Here is a 19,749-nt window from a genome sequence, read left to right as displayed (position 1 = left end):
TCAGGGATGGAATTAAGTATTGCACACCCTAGCATTGTTAAAATTTAAAGTATACATGTTTTTTCAAATGTAGACATTGTAACCATTAGAGGAATTTTAAGATGAAATATATTAAGTATTCTTTGTGAATATTTAAAAGCAATTTTATTAATAAGATGGTTTAATAATAAATATTTACATTTTTAGTCTTAAAAGATATATCCATTACCATGATCACGCAATCATTGTGCAAAAATGTGTTGCCTTACATGCAATTCAGGTCTTCACAATATCACAACTAATGGGACTCACTATTGCATTTCAGTCAGAAATATCTAGTGCTTTTAGCACTCTGTCTAGTAATCTTCCCTAGCTTTCATGTTGCTTTGTAAATTGTTTTAATAGAGTTTGCTTTTTTCGTCACGCTAATTAAGACCACTGCAGCTATCCATTAAGGATCTTAAAGTGATTTAATAGTTCATTATGTAAATCAAGTTTCATAACATTTCATTCAAAGTCCTAGAATTCTAAATTACATAAATCAATCTGTATTACTCTTCTATTATTATATTTGTGAGATAAGATAAAACCAAATACAACAAACTGAGCATCGATTTCAATTTTAATTCACAATACTTTTCTACTTGAACATTAAATATTTATTACTTTTAAAAATGCTTTTCTAATTTTTTGTGTTGACCTTCAAAAATCAAATATTTGTCTTCTGCTATACTTATTATGATTGCTCATTCTTCATTACATGTAAAAACTATACTTTTAACCTTAATCCCACTGTCAAATGAACTCAGTAAACTTGAGATATATAACAATTCTATTTCATGCCAGATCACTGTAGCTGAACATATAAGACATATGCTACAACAATTCTGTGGCCCTAAAACATTCCCAGTTTACTCCCAAATTCCTCAGACAAAAAAAGGGAACATTTTCAGAGTACAAACATGTACTTTCCAGAGTGAAATGGTTAAATATCGCAGCCAATTCAGAAATAGCACCAACTGGCTCTTTTTTTTTTTTTTTTAAAGCAAGACCAGATTTAATTCTATTCTGTATTCACATGCACACAAATATACTTCCCTCGAGCTGTCAGAAAGCATCAGATTGCCTAATCTGCATGATGAATTTTAAAATCTTCTGAGAAACACAAGGACATTTGCTTCAGGCACTATGATTTCATCATCACCATCATAAACAAGTATAAAGCCAGTCAACCTTTGGTATTCAAACCAAAGCCAAAAGATTATGGGGCTTTGAAAACGATTAGTAGAATTTGAATCACCTCAATTTCATTTGGATCCATTTTTGAAGTCATGATATTTTGCAGTTAGGCAATCATCTATCTATTGCCTGTGACTACTCCTAGGTTACCCCAAAATAAGGATGTAATTCTTATCAAGAGGTTTATAAAACATGCAAATATTCTATGAAATATTTGTAAAGAAATTACATCATCAGATGAAAATATTCTGATCACTAATGTGAAGATAGTGTCTTTAAAATTTAATAGCAACTCTCATTCTTATACTCGTGAAATACAGCTACCCAATCAATTCTACCTATAGACATTCTGAGTAAATAATGGATGTAGAAAATTGGAAGATTTGCTATGATATATTTTGGATCCCATCCTACTAGGGCTTTATCACTTCTATACTGTGAGAAATAGTACCATTAACCCCACGAGGAACTACCTTTACATTCTGTTTTTTCATGGTTGCTAACTGAGAGTTAAAACCACAAGCAGTAAGCATTGTTTTTCTAGATTCACTATGACAGTGATATATAAAAACGTATTTGAAATTCAGACCAATTGTGCTTAAGTTTAAAGCCAAATTTAAGTTTTTCAGGGCTTAAAACAAACAAGCAAATATAAAAGCCAATTCTGTACCTAGGCAGCAAAATGGAATATAATTACTGCATTCAGCCAGAAGCTGTGACTAAGTGAGTCTAATCGAAATGCAAGGTAAGTGGGTTTCTGAAGTCTTGAATTATTGAACAAGTAATGTAGGGTCCTGGAGTTCAAGGGATGGAAAGATATCATTATCTTTTTTTTTTTTTTCCTAGGGAGTCCAGGATGCCCATTCACCCCTCTGGCAAAAGTGGAATGTACAAAGGTTTTACTTTTAAGGTAAATGAAATAACCCTCTATTTGCTAGCTGCTGTTAAAGATGCACACTGCATACTTCATCTCATCTTCTTTTCATTGTTGCATTTTCACATTATCACAAGTAGCATTATGTCACCAAGACAAACCAATTTCCTTCACGGAAATGTAAAACAACATGTTTGCTCTAAGATATTTCCATCAATGTCAGTGACATACAAGGGAAGTCTCAACAGTCTGCCCTGTCACTTACTTACAGAAAAGGGGAAGGGAAAGTGCTCATTCCCACTCAAATTGAATTCTCTGTCCACTATTTCTTTTGCTCATTGAATTTATTCATAAAACTCATCAATGACACTATATTACATCCAAGAGATACTAGCACTTTCACTAGAAACCAACTGAAAAGGAAAAAAAAAAAAAAAGACAAGAGATGAAATGCCAATTGCCCTTTCACCAAAAGACTCATTCCATTTCTAAGAGGAGCTGGCACAAAAGCTAAACCACTATCTCTCTCTTGGTGATTTGGGTCTGACTTAGTATTCAGTGATAAAACAGACCCACCAGAGAGCAGCAGCATCAGTCTTATTGAAAGGTAGACCCTAAGGTTCTACAATAAAGTCCTCTGCCAATAGCTGACATGTGGATTCTTCTCTAGTTACTCTCACTGGGCCTCAGTCTCCACATCTGTAAAAATAAGAAACAGTCTAGATGTTCTCAAAGGTCCTAGTATACCTAACATTCTTTGAATTCAAAATGACGTTGATTCCTTACTGTTGTTTTGGTCTTATTCCATTACATTGTGTTGGATCCTCTCAAAAGAAATTAAAATGGGTTTTCTTCCTTCACTTGCCCAATTTTATGAAATAACAGTAAGCTTTATATTGATGATTAAGCTAAGAATCTCACAATAACAGGAAACCATCCATAGGTCATATTTTCCAACCATTCTTTCTTAACCTCCTCCCCACTGTTCATCTCAAGTCATGGTTCTGATCATGCATTCAATTACAAGTTGTCCAGTGATGCACACCATCTCCTTACATCAGCAAACATTTCCCTCAAAACCCTTGAAGATTCACTAAGAAGAGTACATTAGCAACAGTGCTCAAGGCAGTTAATGAAACTTTTGAAGCTACTTTCTTCATCAGCCTGACTTCTCCTCCTGGAGCCTCCTCCTCCACAGACTTTCACAATGGGGATGAATGAGAAAACTGCTGAACAGATGTCCAAATAGTTTATTTTATCCAAATAAAACCACTCTCCCCTAAACTTTTCCCTTTCTGGGGTGCTCAGGTGCTCATATCAAGTGCCTGACCTATAATTTTTCAAACTCCTCAAAGCCACCAGAACATCACTTTCATCTGGAAAGCATCTTGAGCCACAACTGTAAGATCTGATGGTATTTAAATGAACATTATAGGTACTTTGTGAACTCACAAGCTATAGAAATCAATAGATGTCTTGCATAGAGTGTCCTACAATTGATTTTTCCAGGAGAGAGTCAATTTGTAACTTTAGGAGAGACATAGACACCAGGGAGGTTGAAAGCATATTGAAGGTTTAAAAACAACAACACAGGCATGTGGAAATTGCTGCCCTAGTGAGGTGGTATCTCAAAGAAAGAGAGTCTAGACTGATGATGTTTTTCAGGAGTGGCTAAAGGGAAAAAGTAAAATAATTCCAGGGAGCTCCTGCGGTGTTCTGGGGCTTGGAGAAGGAAAATTCTCCAAGGTACACATGCAGGGTATTCAATAGCATTCTTGAGGGTCTTGAATTTAAATATAGAGTAAGGATAAAGACGGCCAGTAGATTCGTCCTCTCTGGCTTTTAAAAACTGCCTGAAATTGTAAAAATAATGTACTGCCTACTTGAAATTTGCTAAGACATTAGGTCTCAAGTGTTCACCATTAATAATGAAAACTAACTATGTGAGGTAATGGAAATATTAATTAGCTTGATTGTGCTGATTATTTCACAATGCATACATGTAACACAATATCATATTATACACCTTAAATATGTACCGTGTTTATTGTCGAAGAAGGTAACTATTACAAAAAAGGAAAAAGTTATCTAATTTTAATCTAATCACTCAATAAAAAAGTCTAAGCGTCATTCAATGCTTAGTACTCTTCAGCAGTCTGGGTGACAGCAAGTTGTGTCAGTTGCTCAGAGGAAGGAGGTGAAAGGTTTATTTATAGATAAATCTCAAACAAACCTACCCCCAGACCCACTGACTCACAATAACCTTTCTGGATAACTAGAGAATCCCATTCTCAAAAGAGCTCTTGCTTTCTCCCTTCTCCCAAGTGTTCCTTTATCTCCTCCTCACTTTTTATACTTCCCACAAGTTCATAGAAGTATGAGTTTAGAGATAAACGATACAAAGGCTAAACAGTCTTATAAAATTATACCTATTTTTATTCTAAATGCTTCTAACAGGGATGAGGGAGAATTCATGAATATCAAACAAACTTCCAAATTCTTGGAAGTGGAGGAAAGATTATTAAAGATGGAGTTTCAGGGGTCATAGAGCCCTGATGCATGAACAGCAGTGTGAATTTGAAAAGGTTATTTTGGGAAGTTTGGTAAAAATCCCCAAACATAAATGCCTCAGAAGAATAATATAGAAAAAACTATTATGGAAAAAAAAAAACCCGTAAAACTTCTCTTTTCTGTTGGATAATTTGTACTTTTACTTCTGGAATGGAGCTTTAAAAGGAAGTTGATATCCATCATCTTCTGGGACTTTATTTGACCTTGTTTAGTTTTGCTTTGGATGATTAACTTCTAAAACTAATTTAGAGATCCCTCTTTCCTTAATGACGGGGATTGAATGGACACAGGGATGTTGGAAATTTTCACCTATTCCGAAATCAGTTACATGTGTATTAGTTACAAAGAAGGCAGGTTGGAAGCCTAGAATTTTAAGTTAGAACCTACTACCATACTAAGGCAAATATTCTTGTTCATATTAACTGCTTAGGAAGGTATATATGTGCAGAAAGTGGCACTTACTATAGGGCATGAACCTGGCCTCAAGTCTGAGGTTTATCAGTGTTCAAACAGTGACAGAAGCTGAGGGATTTCAAGGCTTTGATTTCATAGCAGCATTCTTCTAAAAAACAAACATCAGGGGTGCCTGGGTGGCTCAGTGGGTTAAAGCCTCTGCCTTTAGCTCAGGTCATGATCTCAGGGTCCCAGGATCGAGCCCCACATCAGGCTGTCTGCTCTGCGGGGAGCCTGCTTCCTCCTCTCTCTCTGCCTGCTTCTATGCCTACTTGTGATTTCTGTCTGTCAAATAAATAAATAAAATCTTTAAAATAAAATAAAAAAATAAAAACAAACATCATTTTCTCACCTAGGAAATAAATGTTTTATACTGAGTGCTGTTAATTCCATAACTCATTATCCAGTATTATTAGAAGTTCAAAAAAGCTCAACTGATCAGATTTCAAAAAGATGGATTTCAGAAAGCTGAAGACGCAGAGGAAATCATTTTCAATTGCTTGCCTTAAATTGGACTCATTTCTGCCTCTCAGAATCACTCCATAGAGATGAACAGAAGAATGCTACTGAGATTTAATTAACCAAAATGATATCACATTTTACAAATAAGTCTGATAGGACAAAAAACTTGGAGCAGATATAAGGCAGTGGATAAAGAGAGAAACTCTAGGAACCAACTGTCCAACACGATTTAGAGTACAGCCTGAAATAGAGCTTCAGATACTCACCAGTGAAAAGATTACAAGCGGACGGATTGACACTATCAACACTGTCAGCACCGTCACAGCTAAAAACTTCATCATCTGATTCCCGCACAGAGGAGTGGGGTGAGGAGCCGTCAATTTCTTCAAACTTCCCCTTTAAAATTCCTCTCATAGCTGCAATGCTGTCACATGTACCTGTAACAGGAATGGGAACAACAGAGCCCTGAGACGTTTGACCACGGCAGAGTCCAACTCTTCAAATCGTTTTCTGAGGCTGTAATTTTTTGAACTACATCTACCCCATTATCATATCTGTGCAGAAATTATTCCTCCCATAATGTTTGAGAGCGTTAAAAACAATCCTACCCTGATTCGTTGTTATTTGCATTCTCATTTCTGACAATGGCATTTTATAAGAAAAATTCCAAATTAAGAAGGTAGAATCAGGGCACTGCACAAGGAAATAGGGTTCACTGTTTTGAAACGTCAAAACAGGAGTCCATTACACTTATTTGATTTGTTCTAGCAAATCGTGTACTGTCATTGACAGAGCTAGAGTTCAGAACAAAATAGATCACTCACTTGCATGCTGTCATACCCAGAGCATACTGATTAGGGCATGTCTATCTTGCTTGGGATTTCTTTTTTCTCGGGTACAAAGGCATCTACTTTCCTGGGGCTCTTTGTCCATCAAAAATCAAATTGGTTGCTAGGAATGGCTGGCTATACCTGCAGAATTTAGATGCCTTATCATGTTTCTAGTCAATTCAGCAGAGCTGCAGGGAGTACCTGAGTCCTATGCCAAGGAGGTTTGGCTGAATAGATTTTAGGCAGAGTGAACCACAGTCCCTAAGTCTTTTACTGGATAAAATATTAATTTGAGACTGCTCACTCTCTGAAACAGCATGGTCAGTGAAAGCCAGTCAGAGGTAGCCTGATGTATTTAAAAATTTTGTTAATGTCAATTTAGATGAGTCATTAAACCTCCAAGAGTAATAATTTCTTCATAGCTACAGAGTAACTGTTAAGATGATCAGCGGTTCCTTTGGTGACAGATAACCTCGATGAGTAAAGAGGGTCAGATGTAATAAAATCATGAAGTCATTTCAGTCTTCTTTTTTATCTACTGTTACTTGTAACAAAGGTATCAAGAAATATTCCTCTACCCTACTGAGACAAGAAAATTAAAGGGAAACCATGAAAAACTGGGGTTTTTTTTGCTCCTTTTCCTGTTTCTATTCTTATTAGGACCTAACCCTCCACGTCACACATGCCTCATAGAACAGATAATGTATGTACTCCTTTACAAGGCCAAAGAGTTAATGTCAAAGAGTTAATGACTTCTTTGGAGTCTTCCAGCGTAGTAGAAAACATCTAACGAGGGGCCGGGCAGGGTTCTCCAAGACCACTAGCTCACCAAGATCCCTGGCTCTAGGTCATATGTGACTCTCGGAGTCACTTTTAAACCCTTTTCTTTGTTCCTGGATGCCTGAGAAGACATGTGCACCAGACCACCATTCCCAATAAAAACCCCAGGCCCCAAGCAAAGGCGAGACTCATTCTCCTGTCTTTCTGAGTCTCCCAGATGCTCTGCCTGTATGCGCCTTCTCTCTCCATAAACTCTGCTCTCCCTTCCTCTTTATGCACATTTGATCTCTATTCTGTAAGCCAAGGACCATCTTGGCTAGTCCTGCAGGACCCCTCTGGGTCCTCAGTCCCCACCAGCTCACATCACTCTGATAGCACAGGCACAATAATAAATGGCCTCCCAACCAACGAGAGAGCGGGTAGTAAGTAGCATGAATTGTGGTGAAGTCAGGATGCACAGCCAGGCTGAAGGGGGAAGCCACTACTCAGATCCAGTCATTTCAGCCCCACGCCTTCCCCGCTGAAGCTGCTCTAATACTTGGCCAGTGTCCCATTCACTTTCAGAAGCAGTCCTTACTTTTTACGTTTTACATTCCCCATCCCCCTTCCCCTTATTAATCTTGTTTATAAAATTAGAAGAGCAATTTTTAGATTACATTGTAATTTAAAGCCCAACTTGGACTGGCTCAGGAAGAATGACAAAGAATGGTTCAGGTAGGTGATACCAAAGTGCTCACAGACTACAAAATCAAAACATTCCCTTCTCCAGTCACCCGGCACAATACCAGAAATGCCTTTGCTAGAAAATATCAGCTGGAGGAACAAACTGATTTTACAAAAGACATTCCAGGACATATGCTACCAAGGAAAGGTAACATCTGAAGCCATTTTATCTCAGCATGGCAGGCCTATCTACGTCTTTTGGTAACGCGGGACAAGTCTAACTAGAGTAACTTTGGTAAAAATGTAGCGACCTTGGGACTAGCTACCCTCCTAGGGCCTCCCACTGACCTCACAGTCTCCTGTTGCAGTAGCAGCATCTCAGCAGATGCTTCTATAACGAACTAGTAACTATCTTACCATTCAATGATAAAATAAGAGCATAGGAAAAAAAAAAAAAAACACTTTAGAAAGGGCCTGCTTCCCCCCACCCCCGCCTCTCTGCCTACTTGTGATCTCTGTCAAATAAATAAATAAATAAATTTTAAAAATTAACGATAAAAAAGTAAGCTTTCCTTTATCACTCTACAGGAATATTTCTTTTAGTATGGCAGAAAAGAGAGAATAAATGGACAATGGTTATTATACATGGGAAAACAGAGACAAAGCGTTAATAACTATTTTATTCACCACCGTTTCTAAAGTTACTTTTTCAAGATTTTTTAAAAAGTCAGATATACAACCACCACCTGCTGCTGCAGGAATTATAAGACTCTGGATCTGTTTAAAAGTCAATCTCCAGGGGCGCCTGGGTGGCTCAGCAGGTTAAAGCCTCTGCCTTCAGCTCAGGTCATAATCCCAGGGTTCTGGGATCGAGTCCCGCATCGGGATCTCTGCTCAGCAGGGAGCCTGCTTCCTCCTCTCTCTCTCTGCCTGCCTCTCTGCCTACTTGTGATCTCTGTCTGTCAAATAAATAAATAAAATCTTAAAAAAAAAAAAAGTCAATCTCCAGCTTAAAAAGTCACACAGTAGCCTAATATAACCGCTCATTATTTGGTTGAGTGACTATCTTATCTTCAAGTGACTTATAGAGGTTTTAGAAGAATTACAGAAAAGGTCCTAAAAACTCAAAGCTGTTGATAGATTTTTTTTTTTTTTTTAATGTTGATAAAGGGGCACCTGGGTGGCTCAGTGGGTTAAAGCCTCTGCCTTCAGCTCAGGTCATGATCCCAGCGTCCTGGGATCAAGCCCCACATCGGGCTCTCTGCTCAGCGGGAAACCTGCTTCCCTTCCTTTCTGCCTGCCTCTCTGCCTACTTATGATCTCTGTCTGTCAAATAAATAAATAAAAATCTTTAAAAAAAATAAAAAATAAGAATAAAAAATAAAAAAATACTTTAAAAAAATAAATGTTGATAAAACTTAAGTTTGTTAGTTCTAGGAAACTATTTGGAAATTTTTCCTTTGCTGATATGAAATCAATATGATTAATTTATGTGGATTTGCTCATATTTATGCTTTTAGGTCCTCGTGGCCCTGAAGAATCTTGGGCAAAGTCATTGAAGAGAGATGGGACTGTAGAACTCCACAGCAGAGGAAACACAAAGAAACGAAGTGTAGAGGGAAAAAATGTCCTAAAGCATAACAAACACTTGTTGAAAGAGAGATTTCATCCTACAGATTGTGTCTGCCAATCTGATCCCACTGGAGTGTGCTTTGGTTGTAGGACTAAAACTGAAATACTACAATTATTTCCATGGCAACAGACATGAGATCAGCAGGAAAAGCTAAATTGTGACTTTAAGATGCTCCCCCATTCAGATTTCTGCAGGAAGAAGTGGGAAGGAAGACCAAACAAAAGTTATGAATGTCCTTGGATGAGTTTTCCCCATCCACATAATCAAGTGGAAGCAGTCCTAAACAATACTAAGTCACCCCTAAGAAACAGAATACTGTTTTGAGAGTATGTAGCCAGAAGAAAATGTTAGCAAACAGCAAAGTACAGATGGCTTAATTTAAATCTGCAAGCATCAAAAAGATCATGCTATTTTTTGTATATTTGTTAGTAGTCAAAGTTTTATAATTCTACTTCGGGATCTCCAAAAAGGTATGCATTTCTGAGGTCAAAAAAAAGTAAAGTTTTCTTAAGCTGGTTGGCTTTTTTCTTCCTTCCTTTTTTTTTCTTTCCTCTTCCTTCTTTCCTCCCTCTTTCTCTCTTTCCCTTCCTTCCTTCCTTCCTTCCTCTGGGTTTTCTTGGTCTACTTAATGGAAATACTATATTATTACTGATCCTATGCCCAGTAATTCCTTTTTAGAAGCATATAAAACACAATTTTCTTAACACTGCTTCTAATATGAAAAAACTTACCATTTGTTTATCTGTCAAATAGAATAGTCAGATTTTGAATTAAAATATTTGAAACAGTTTAATACTTTAATACAAACCCAGACCCTGAAAAGGCAAGATATTATTAGCATTTAAGAGAAGAAAACTGTACGTTCTTAATTTTTATGTTCAATTGACATTGTAATGAGAAGTAACCAAGTGAAGACAGATTGCTAAGAGAATTTAAAGATAAAAATATATTGCATTTTGAGGTTAGAACTACTATGAATGTTGGGTACATTGACCTTTCTACAAATGGAATTTTTTTTAAATAATAGTTTAGAGTTTATGTGGATATCCCGTACAGACTTAAATATTTGTTGCGATTAGGCAAGCTTTACAGAACAAAATACCCAATGGTTGATTTTTTGATTGGATAACGAATACCAGTGAGCACAAATATTTTAGTAGTAAAGCTCCACAATCACAGAAATGTATTTTTATGTTCTTCTTATTTCCTCTGCAATAAGGACACTTCCTATAGAGCTAGAATACAACTGTAGGCTTGGGTTGATTAGTGAGGTTAATTGACAAGTACTAGAACAAGAGTGGGATAGGTTGCTGGGGCTAGAGATGGAGACATAATAAAGGTGAATAAAAATGAATGGAAGGTCCTGGGAATATGGAGGGAAAGTAGGGCAAAGGACAAGAGTCTGAGAAGAATAGAAAGCAATCCCCAAAAGAGAAATGGACAATTAAGTGACTTGAGAGATCCGGGCATTGATTCTTATCAAGGATTTAACTGCAGAGAGCAGGAGGTAGTAGAAACTCCATGGGCTATAGAGTCTGGAGAAATGCTAGTTCCAAAGATTATGGAGCCGTTCGTTGGGCTGATAGGGAACTGGGAAGAATTTCTTTAATCTGAATTCGTGGTGATAATCTTGATCTCCAATTAAAAACACATCTGTTACTTTGAAATTGAACATCTGAGAGGCCAGCGCTGGAAAAAGCTTAGGAGAAAAAAGCAATCTGTGTTGCTACTGTCACCACTAATTGGCCTTCAGGTACAGTAAAGCAGTGATACGTACTGCAGAAGATTTAAACTAGGCTAATCGTTAACATTTCCAAAAGCTATCTTAAAAAATAGAGTCCCAGGGGCACCTGGGTGGCTCAGTGGGTTAAAGCCTCTGCCTTCGGCTCAGGTCATGATCTCAGGGTCCTGGGATCGAGTCCCGCATCGAGCTCTCTGCTCAGCAGGGAGCCTGCTTCCTCCTCTCTCTCTCTCTGCCTGCCTCTCTGCCTACTTGTGATCTCTGTCTGCCAGATAAATAAATAAAATCTTTAAAAAAAAAAATAGAGTCCCAAGAACCATTAGGAATCATGGATGATGAAAAGATGGAAGCCAGTTGCTTAAAAATTTGGTTTCACCATTTTGTAAATAGGAGTTTTTCAGCAAGTCACTTAATTTCTCAGAGCCGATGTTTTCTCACCTGTGAAGCGGGGCTAATGGCTGTGGTATAGTGGTAGAATGTGGTAGAATGAGCACTACAGTGCTCTCCTCAAAACCGTTCACGTCTACCTCCTCCATTGGTATGTTTTATTACGTATTGCAGAATCTTACATTATAGCTGAAACAAAACAGAAACCATTCTCTAAAATCTTGACTGAGACTGTAATTTAGCCACTTTAATATAAAACAGGGCTATACATTAGGAATGAGCGACCAAACCACACTATTTGCATTTCGAGGCATTGAATGTCAACAGGACACCAAAAAAAAAAAAAGAGAGAGAGAGATGATGCAGTCTTTTTCTGAGGATGCCCATGTTGTTCTTTGCTTTCTTTCTTTCTTTTTTTTTTTTTTGGTTTTACAACCCATGTTGTTCTGATTGATGGACACAGCGAAACAGACATCTGAGTACGTTCTCTTCCTTGTCAAGTAACCCTGTCTAGCCAAAAACTTACCTCAAACTTTAGGAAGGATGCTGAAACTCCATAAGAAGTCTCTAGGAACCTAGTACATACAGCTGTCGCGTCAGGGTCTGTTCCCTCCCTTGTCAAGTGAACTTGGCTTTGCTAAAAGGCTACCTAACATTCTAGGGAAAAGCATGAGTTGATTAATATTGCTTATGCAATTTTAACCTATAATTTCTCCACTTCTGTCATGAGTTTCCTTCTCATTCAGTATTTTTCAAAAACTATATGTTTGTTTTATTTGATTTATACTTTCGTGCTTAAGGCTACATAACATTTCATTGAATAGCTATGCTATAATATTTAACTAAAACTCTAAAGGGAGATGTTTAGTTTCTCTTTAAGTGTTTATTATTATAAATCAAGTATAATTAACTTTTCTTTTGCATACCTTTGTGTATACCTCTGATTATATCTTTAGAATAAAGCCCTAGAAGTAGAAGTACTGGGCATTCAATATACATTATCAAATTACCTGGCAGAAGCATTCTACCAATTTGTTTCTTTTATGGTACATTGGTATATCATTTTACCATACCCTTGCCATGACTATGACAATACTATTTTTTTTAAATATCTGTGAGTTTTGGGGTGCCTGAGTTGCTCAGTTGGTTAAGCATCTGACTCTTGGTTTCAGCTAGGGTCCTGATATCATGGGTCATGGAACTGAGCCCTATGTCAGGCTCCATGTTAGGCTCCACACTCAGTGGAAGTCTGCTTGGATATTCTCTCCCTCTGCCCCTTCCCCTGCTCATGCTTTCCCTCTCTCTCTAATAAATAAATGTTTAAAAAAATAAAAAATAAAATAAAATAAAATATCTGTGAGTATTTCAGATACTCCATAAGAACAAGGGCTACACACATATAGTATTTACTATATGCCAGCACTGTTCTAGCATCTCACATATATATTAGACTGGATTCTAAAATGGCATCCCTATCCCCTAGTGTGCATGCCTTGTATACCTCTAGGATTGCAAATATGGTGAGATATCAGTCCTATAATTATGTTCACATCACAAGGCAAAGGGATTTTGCATATATACTTAGAGTCCTGTATCAGAGACCTGATAAGAGATGATCTAGGTGGGCCTGACCTAATCACATGAACACTTTAAATCTAGAGGTAAGAAATTAAGGGTGAGATTATGGATTTAAAGTAAGATTCTCTGTAGCTGACTTTGAAGAGGGAAGGGGTGCTATGACATGGCACGTGTGCAGACTCTAGGAGCTCTGAGAGCAGCTCCAGCCCAGCAAGCAGGATACAGGGGCCCCAGTCTACAACCATGAGGAGCTGAATTCTGGCAAAAAGGATGAGCTGGGAGGTAGATTTTTCCTCCACAGAATTACCAGACAAGAACTCAGCCAAACAGACACCTTGGTTTCCACCTTGTGAGATCCTGACCAAGGAACTTAGCCACACAGTGCAGGACTTCTGACCTATATGCTAATAAATGGGCACTGTTTTAAGTTGCTACATTTGTGGTAATTTTGTTATATAGTAATAAAAAACTAGTATATCATCATCTCATTTAATCTTCATCGTGCATATATGAAGTAGGCATTATTAAGGACATTTTCCAAAGAAAAAACAAAGCATAAGAAAGGTGACTAGGCAAAGGTTATAGAGTTAATTAGTCTTTAGAGGAGGCATTCGAATCCAAGCATTTTGGCACTTGGAATCATCCTTTTAATCACCACTTTCTTGACTATTGATGGTATCTTACTGCTCAAAATTGGTTTTCTCTGCATATTTGTGAGTTAGAACTATTTTTTCCCACGTGCATTCTTTCCCTCCTTATTGGGTTTCTGTGTGTTTGTATTGTGTGCATTTATCTAAGTTACTTAACATATTTTTTCTCAATAAAGGATATATTAAGTTTGTGTTTAGAGACATTTTATTATAGCTATTAGGAGCACACTCTGGCTTGGGATTTTTGATATTTTTACATTACGTTTAGAGAAGAAATAGGTCATAAACACTTTTACATCCAAGTGCCTCTTTAGAATTTAAATTGAATTCATTGGGATTCCTTCATACTGTCCATTATGTTCTACTTTTTCTTAATTAATAAATTGCTTTTCTTCTAAAAAAAGATGGATCATAATAATGTGGCTGAGTCCTTACTTGGTACCAGAAACTAAATTCTGTGAATGTGCTATCTCATTTGCACTTATAAATTGACTCTGAAATGAGTATTATTGTTGCTTTATTATCATTGGGCAATATGAAGCTTAGAATATATGTAACTTATGTATTTTGGACATAAGGCTCCTTTGTGACAGCAAATATTTTGAAACATAAGTGCACATGCCACTTTGTAGAAATTTAAAAACAAACCATGGGGGAAAAAAGAGAAATTTAAATTTGTATATATTACTCTTATGAAGAATATGCAATTCATGGAGTAATTTTGGAAATGTTTTTATTTTGGAAACATGGGAACTATTTTCATATTGAAAAAATTATTAAAACATGTTTCGACCTTGGAGTTAGAGATTCTTTGGGAGATTATAGGTATACATCTGTCTTAAAAATGATTAATGTAGCATATACAAAACTTGATCTATAAAATTTTAATGATTGAAGTTTTGTGTTAGAAAGGGAGTCTATGATCAAATAAGTTGAAAATTCTTAATACTATATACCCTTTTTGAAGAATCTCATTGTGTATTAGCCTAATAAAGGCTATACAGAAGTTGGTATTGTTTAAATTTGGTCAAGATTCTTGCAAACTTATTTAAGCATAGCAATTTTTTTTTTAAGATTTTATTTCTTTATTTGACAGAGAGAGAAAGTGAGAGAGGGAACACAAGAAGGGCGAGTGGGAGAGGGAGAAGCAAGCTTCATGCTGAGCAGGGAGCCTGGTGCAGGGCTTGATTCCAGAACACTGGAATCATGACTGGAGCCAAAGGCAGATACTTAACCAGTGAGCCACCCAGGCACCCTATAAGCATAGAATATTTTTTTCATGGAATATTCAATAACATTTCTCAGAACTTTGAAAAATGCTTTACCAGTTTATTATTTTGAAAGTCTTACCACTGTTATCCATTAATGATTCTAGGATTTGTTTTCACCATTATGAAAACAAGGAAAAATACTATCTCATACGATACTAACTTAATTAGCTGATGTCCAATGATCTCATGGCAGTTAATGTGGAAGAGTAGAAAAACTTGCCAATCAAGAATTTTATGGGAGGAGGAGCAAGATGGTGGAGAAGTAGGAGACGTAAATATCACTGGGTCCCAGGAGTTCAGCTAGTTATTTATCAAACCATTCTGAGTACCTACAAACTCAACAGGAGATCAAAGAAAAGAACAGCAATTCTAGGAACAGAAAAGCAACCAATTTCTGGAAGGTAAGACATGCAGATAAGTAAATCTGAAGTGATATATGGGAAGACAGACCACAGGGGGAGGGGCCGGCTCCTGGTAAGAGGTAGAGTAGCAGAGCACAAATTCCAAACTTTTAGAAGTCTGCTCCACTGAGGGATGTCGCTCCAGAGGTTAAGTGGAGGGTAGAGCCCTTGCAGGGACAGTGTGGTCTCAGGTCCCATGGGGTCACAGAAAGACTGGGGGTGCCCGAGTGTGGCAGAGTTGCCAGGTATCAGAGCAGAGAAGCTGGCTACGGAGATGGAGCCAAGGAGTGAGCTCTCAGCTCGGGATTACCTTAAACTGTGATCTGCGGCACAGTTGGGCCAATGCTCTTCGAGCAGAGACCCTACAAACTGTAGATACTGGGAGACCCCCTCCTTCCTTCTCTGGGAGGAACGGTACAGGAGCATGCTGCAGGAATCTGCTAGGTTTGGAGACTCCAAACGGGGCCATGTGCCTGAGATAGAAACACTCAGTCACAGGCCGGGTGAGCTCAGAGCGCAGCCGGAGACCAGGGAGACAGGAGAGATTGACTGCTTTTCTCTGAGGGCACTCTGAGGAGTAGGGTCCCAAGTTCTCGGCTCCTCCCGGCCAGAGATTGGGAGGCCACCATTTTCTTTCCTGTCCTCCAAAGCTATATGTAGCATTCAGGAACAAAAGCTCCCAAGAGCAAAGCCAAGCAGATTACTTAGTCTGGCCCCTGGCAAGGACGGTACAATTCTGCCTCTGGCAAAGACATTTGAGAATCACTGCCACAGTCCCCTCCTGCAGAAGATCAGCAAGAACATCCCGGCAAGACCAAGTTCACTGATCTACGAGAACTACAAAACTTCAGAGCTACAGGGGACAGCATATAGAATTCATGGCTTTTCCCCCCATGATTCTTTAGTCTTTCAACATTAAATATTTTTAATTTGATTTTTTTCTTATTCTATTAATTTTTCTCTTTCCTATTTAAAATGTTTTTAACTACTTTAGCTTATCAATACCTTTTTAAAAATCTTTAACTTTCATTGTTATACTCCTATTCTATCCCTTCATTGTATTTAGCCTTATTTTTTGTATACATATAGATTTTTCTTTCTTTAAAACTTTGGGATACAGTTTCTTCTAACAGATCAAAATATACCCTAAATCTAGCACATGGCTTTGTTCTACATTCCAGCCTAATCACATTCTTTCCTCTTTTTTTTTCCTTTTTCAACCAACTTCTTATCTTATCAATTCCCTTTTTAGAATCTTTTTTAATTGTCATTTTACAATCCTATTTCATCCCTTTGTCATGTTCACCCATATGTATATATAAATGTTTTTCTCTTTAAAATTTTGGAAGGCAGTTTCTTCTAACAGACAAAAATACACCCAAAATCAAGTGTGTGGCTGTTCTTTTCACCAGTCAAATACATATATATAATTTTCCCCCCTCCTTTCTTTCTTCTGCACCCCCTGATTTCGGGTCTCTTCCGATTTGGTTAGTGTATATTTTTTCTGGGGTTGTTGCTACCCTTTTAATATTTTGTTCTCTCATTCATCTATTCTTATCTGGATAAAAATGACAAGGCAGAAAAACTCACCACACACACACAAAAAAGAACAAGAGGCACTACCGATAGCTAGGAGCCTAATCAATATGGACATTAGTAAGCTGTCAGATCTAGAGTTCAGAATAATGATTATCAAGGTGCTACCTGGGCTCAAAAAAAAGCATGGAGGATACTAGAGAATCCCTTTCTGGAGAGATAAAATCCCTTTCTGGAGAAATAAAAGAATTAAAATCTAACCAAGTTGAAATTTTTAAAAAAGCTCTTAATGAGGTACAATAAAAAAATGAAGGCTCTTACTGCCTGGAAATGAGGTAGAAGAGAGAATTGGTGATATAGAAGACCAAATGATGAAGAATAAAGAAGCTTAGAAAATGAGATAAACAACTACTGGGCCATGAGGGAAGAATTCAAAAGCTAAGTGATACCATAAGATGAAACAATATTAGAATAATTCGATCCGAGAGGAAGAAAAAAGAGAGAGAGGCAGAAGGCATATTGGAGCAAATTATAGCACAGAATTTCCCTAATTTGGTGAAGTGAACAAGCATCAAAATCCAGAAGACACAAAGAGCCCCGCTCAAAATCAGTAAAAATAGGTCAACACCCTGTCATCTAATAGTAAAACTTACAAGTCTCAGTGATAAAGAGAAAATCCTGAAAGCAGCTCAGGACAAGAGCTCTGTAACATGTGATGGTAGAAATATTAGTTTGGCAGCAGACCTATCCACAAAGACCTGGCAGGCCAGAAAGGACTGGCATGATATATTCAGAATAATAAATGAGAAAAATGTGCAGCCAAGAATATTATATCCAGCTAGGCTGTCATTGAAAATAGAAGGGGAGATAAAAAGCTTCCAGGACAAACAAAAACTAAAATAATTTGCAAACACCAAACCAGCCCTACAGGAAATATTGAAAAGGGTCCTCTAAGCAAAGAGAGCCTAAAAGTAACAGACCAGAAAGGAACAGAAACATATACAACAACAGTCATCTTACAGGCAATAAAATGGCAATAAATTCATAGCTTTCAATAGTTACCCTGAATGTAAATGAGCAAAAGCCCCAATCAAAAGACAAAGGGTATCAGAATGGGGGGAAAAAAAAAATCAATATGCTGTCTGCAAGAAATTCATTTTAGACCCAAAAACACCTCCAGATTTAAAGTGAGGGGGTGGAAAACAATTTACCATGCAAATAGACATCAAAAGAAAGCTGGGGTGGCAATCCTTATATCAGATAAATTAGATTTTAAGACAAAGACTATAATAAGAGATGAGGAAAGAAACTATATCAAACTTAAAGGGTCTGTCCAACAAGAAGATTTAACAATTTTAAATATCTATGCCCCTAACATGGGAGCAGCCAATTATATAAACCAATTAATAACAAAATCAAAGAAACACATCAACAATAATATAATAATAAAGTAGGGAACTTTAACACCCCCCTCACTGAAATGGACAGATTATCTAAGCAAAAGATCAACACGGAAATAAAGGCTGTAAATGACACGCTGGACCAGATGGACATCACAGATATATTCAGAACACTCCATCACAAAGCAACAGAAGACACATTCTTCTCTAGTGCACATGGAACATTCTCCAGAATAGATCACATCCTGGGTCACAAATCAGGTCTCAACCAGTATACCAAAAGACTGGGATCATTCATTGCATATTTTCAGACCACAATGCTTTGAAACTAGAACTCAACCACAAGAAGAAAATTGGAAAGAACTCAAATACATGGAGGTCCTACTAAAGGATGAATGGGTCAACCAGGAAATTAAAGAAGAGTTTTAAAAAATCCATGGATACAAATGGAATGAAAACAAAACTGTTCAAAATCTTTGAGACACAGCAAAGGCAATCCTAAGAGGAAAGTACATAGCAATACAAGCCTTTCTCAAGAAACAAGAAAGGTCTCAGGGTGCCTAGGTTGCTCAGTCAGTTAAGTGTACAGCTCTTAGTTTTGGCTCAGGTCGTATCTCAGGATCGTGAGATCAAGCCTTGTGTCGGACTTCACCCTCAGTGAAGTCTGCTTAAGATTCTCTCCTCCAATCCCTCTACCCCTCTTCCCTGTGTTCTCTCTCTCTCTCTCTCTCTCTCTCCCTCTCTCTGAAATAAATGGATGAATCTTAGGGGGAAAAAAAAAGAAACAAGAAAGGTCTCAAGTATACAACCTAACCCTACACCTAAAAGAGCTGGAGCAAGAACAGCAAAAAAAGCCTAAACCCAGCAAGAGAGGAGAAATAATAAAGATCAGAGAAGAAATCAATGAAATAAAAACCAAAAGAACAGTAGAACACATCAATGAAATCAGGAGGTGGTTCTTTGAAAGAATTAAGATTGATAAACCCCTGGCCAGACTTATCAAAAAGAAAAGAGAAAGGACCAATATTAATAAAATCATGAATGAAACAGGAGAAATCAAAACCAATGCCACAGAAATACAATTATAAGAACATGTTATGAGCAACTACACAGCAGCAAATTTGACAATATGGAAGAAATGGATGCATTCTTAGAGACATATAAACAACCAAAACTGAACCAGGAAGAAATAGAAAACCTGAACAGACCCATAACCAGTAAGGAGATTAAAGCAGTCATCAAAAATCTCCCAACAAACAAGACCTCACAGCCAGACGGCTTCCGAAGAGAATTCTACAAAC

General features: G+C 37.4%; 1 protein-coding gene across 4 annotated transcripts in view; it reads right to left on the bottom strand.

The window, feature by feature from the left end:
• CSRNP3 (cysteine and serine rich nuclear protein 3) overlaps nucleotides 1–19,749 on the bottom strand; it is a 199,457-nt gene that overhangs the window by 167,750 nt on the left and 11,958 nt on the right. For 2 of the 4 annotated variants that reach the window (XM_032880342.1, XM_032880343.1), the window contains exons 2-3: nucleotides 11,664–11,801; nucleotides 5,845–6,015 (exon numbers count right to left, since the gene is read on the bottom strand). The gene's annotated coding sequence lies outside the window, so the exon portion shown is untranslated. The remainder of the gene's footprint in view (nucleotides 1–5,844; nucleotides 6,016–11,663; nucleotides 11,802–19,749) is intronic. The other 2 variants (XM_032880344.1, XM_032880345.1) reach the window with 1 other exon arrangement.

The sequence above is a fragment of the Lontra canadensis genome, unplaced genomic scaffold, assembly GCF_010015895.1.
Source record: "Lontra canadensis isolate GAN:19392208 unplaced genomic scaffold, GSC_riverotter_1.0 scaffold69, whole genome shotgun sequence".
In the NCBI taxonomy this organism is placed as follows: domain Eukaryota; kingdom Metazoa; phylum Chordata; class Mammalia; order Carnivora; family Mustelidae; genus Lontra; species Lontra canadensis.
This window is presented reverse-complemented; position numbering and strand designations above follow the sequence as displayed.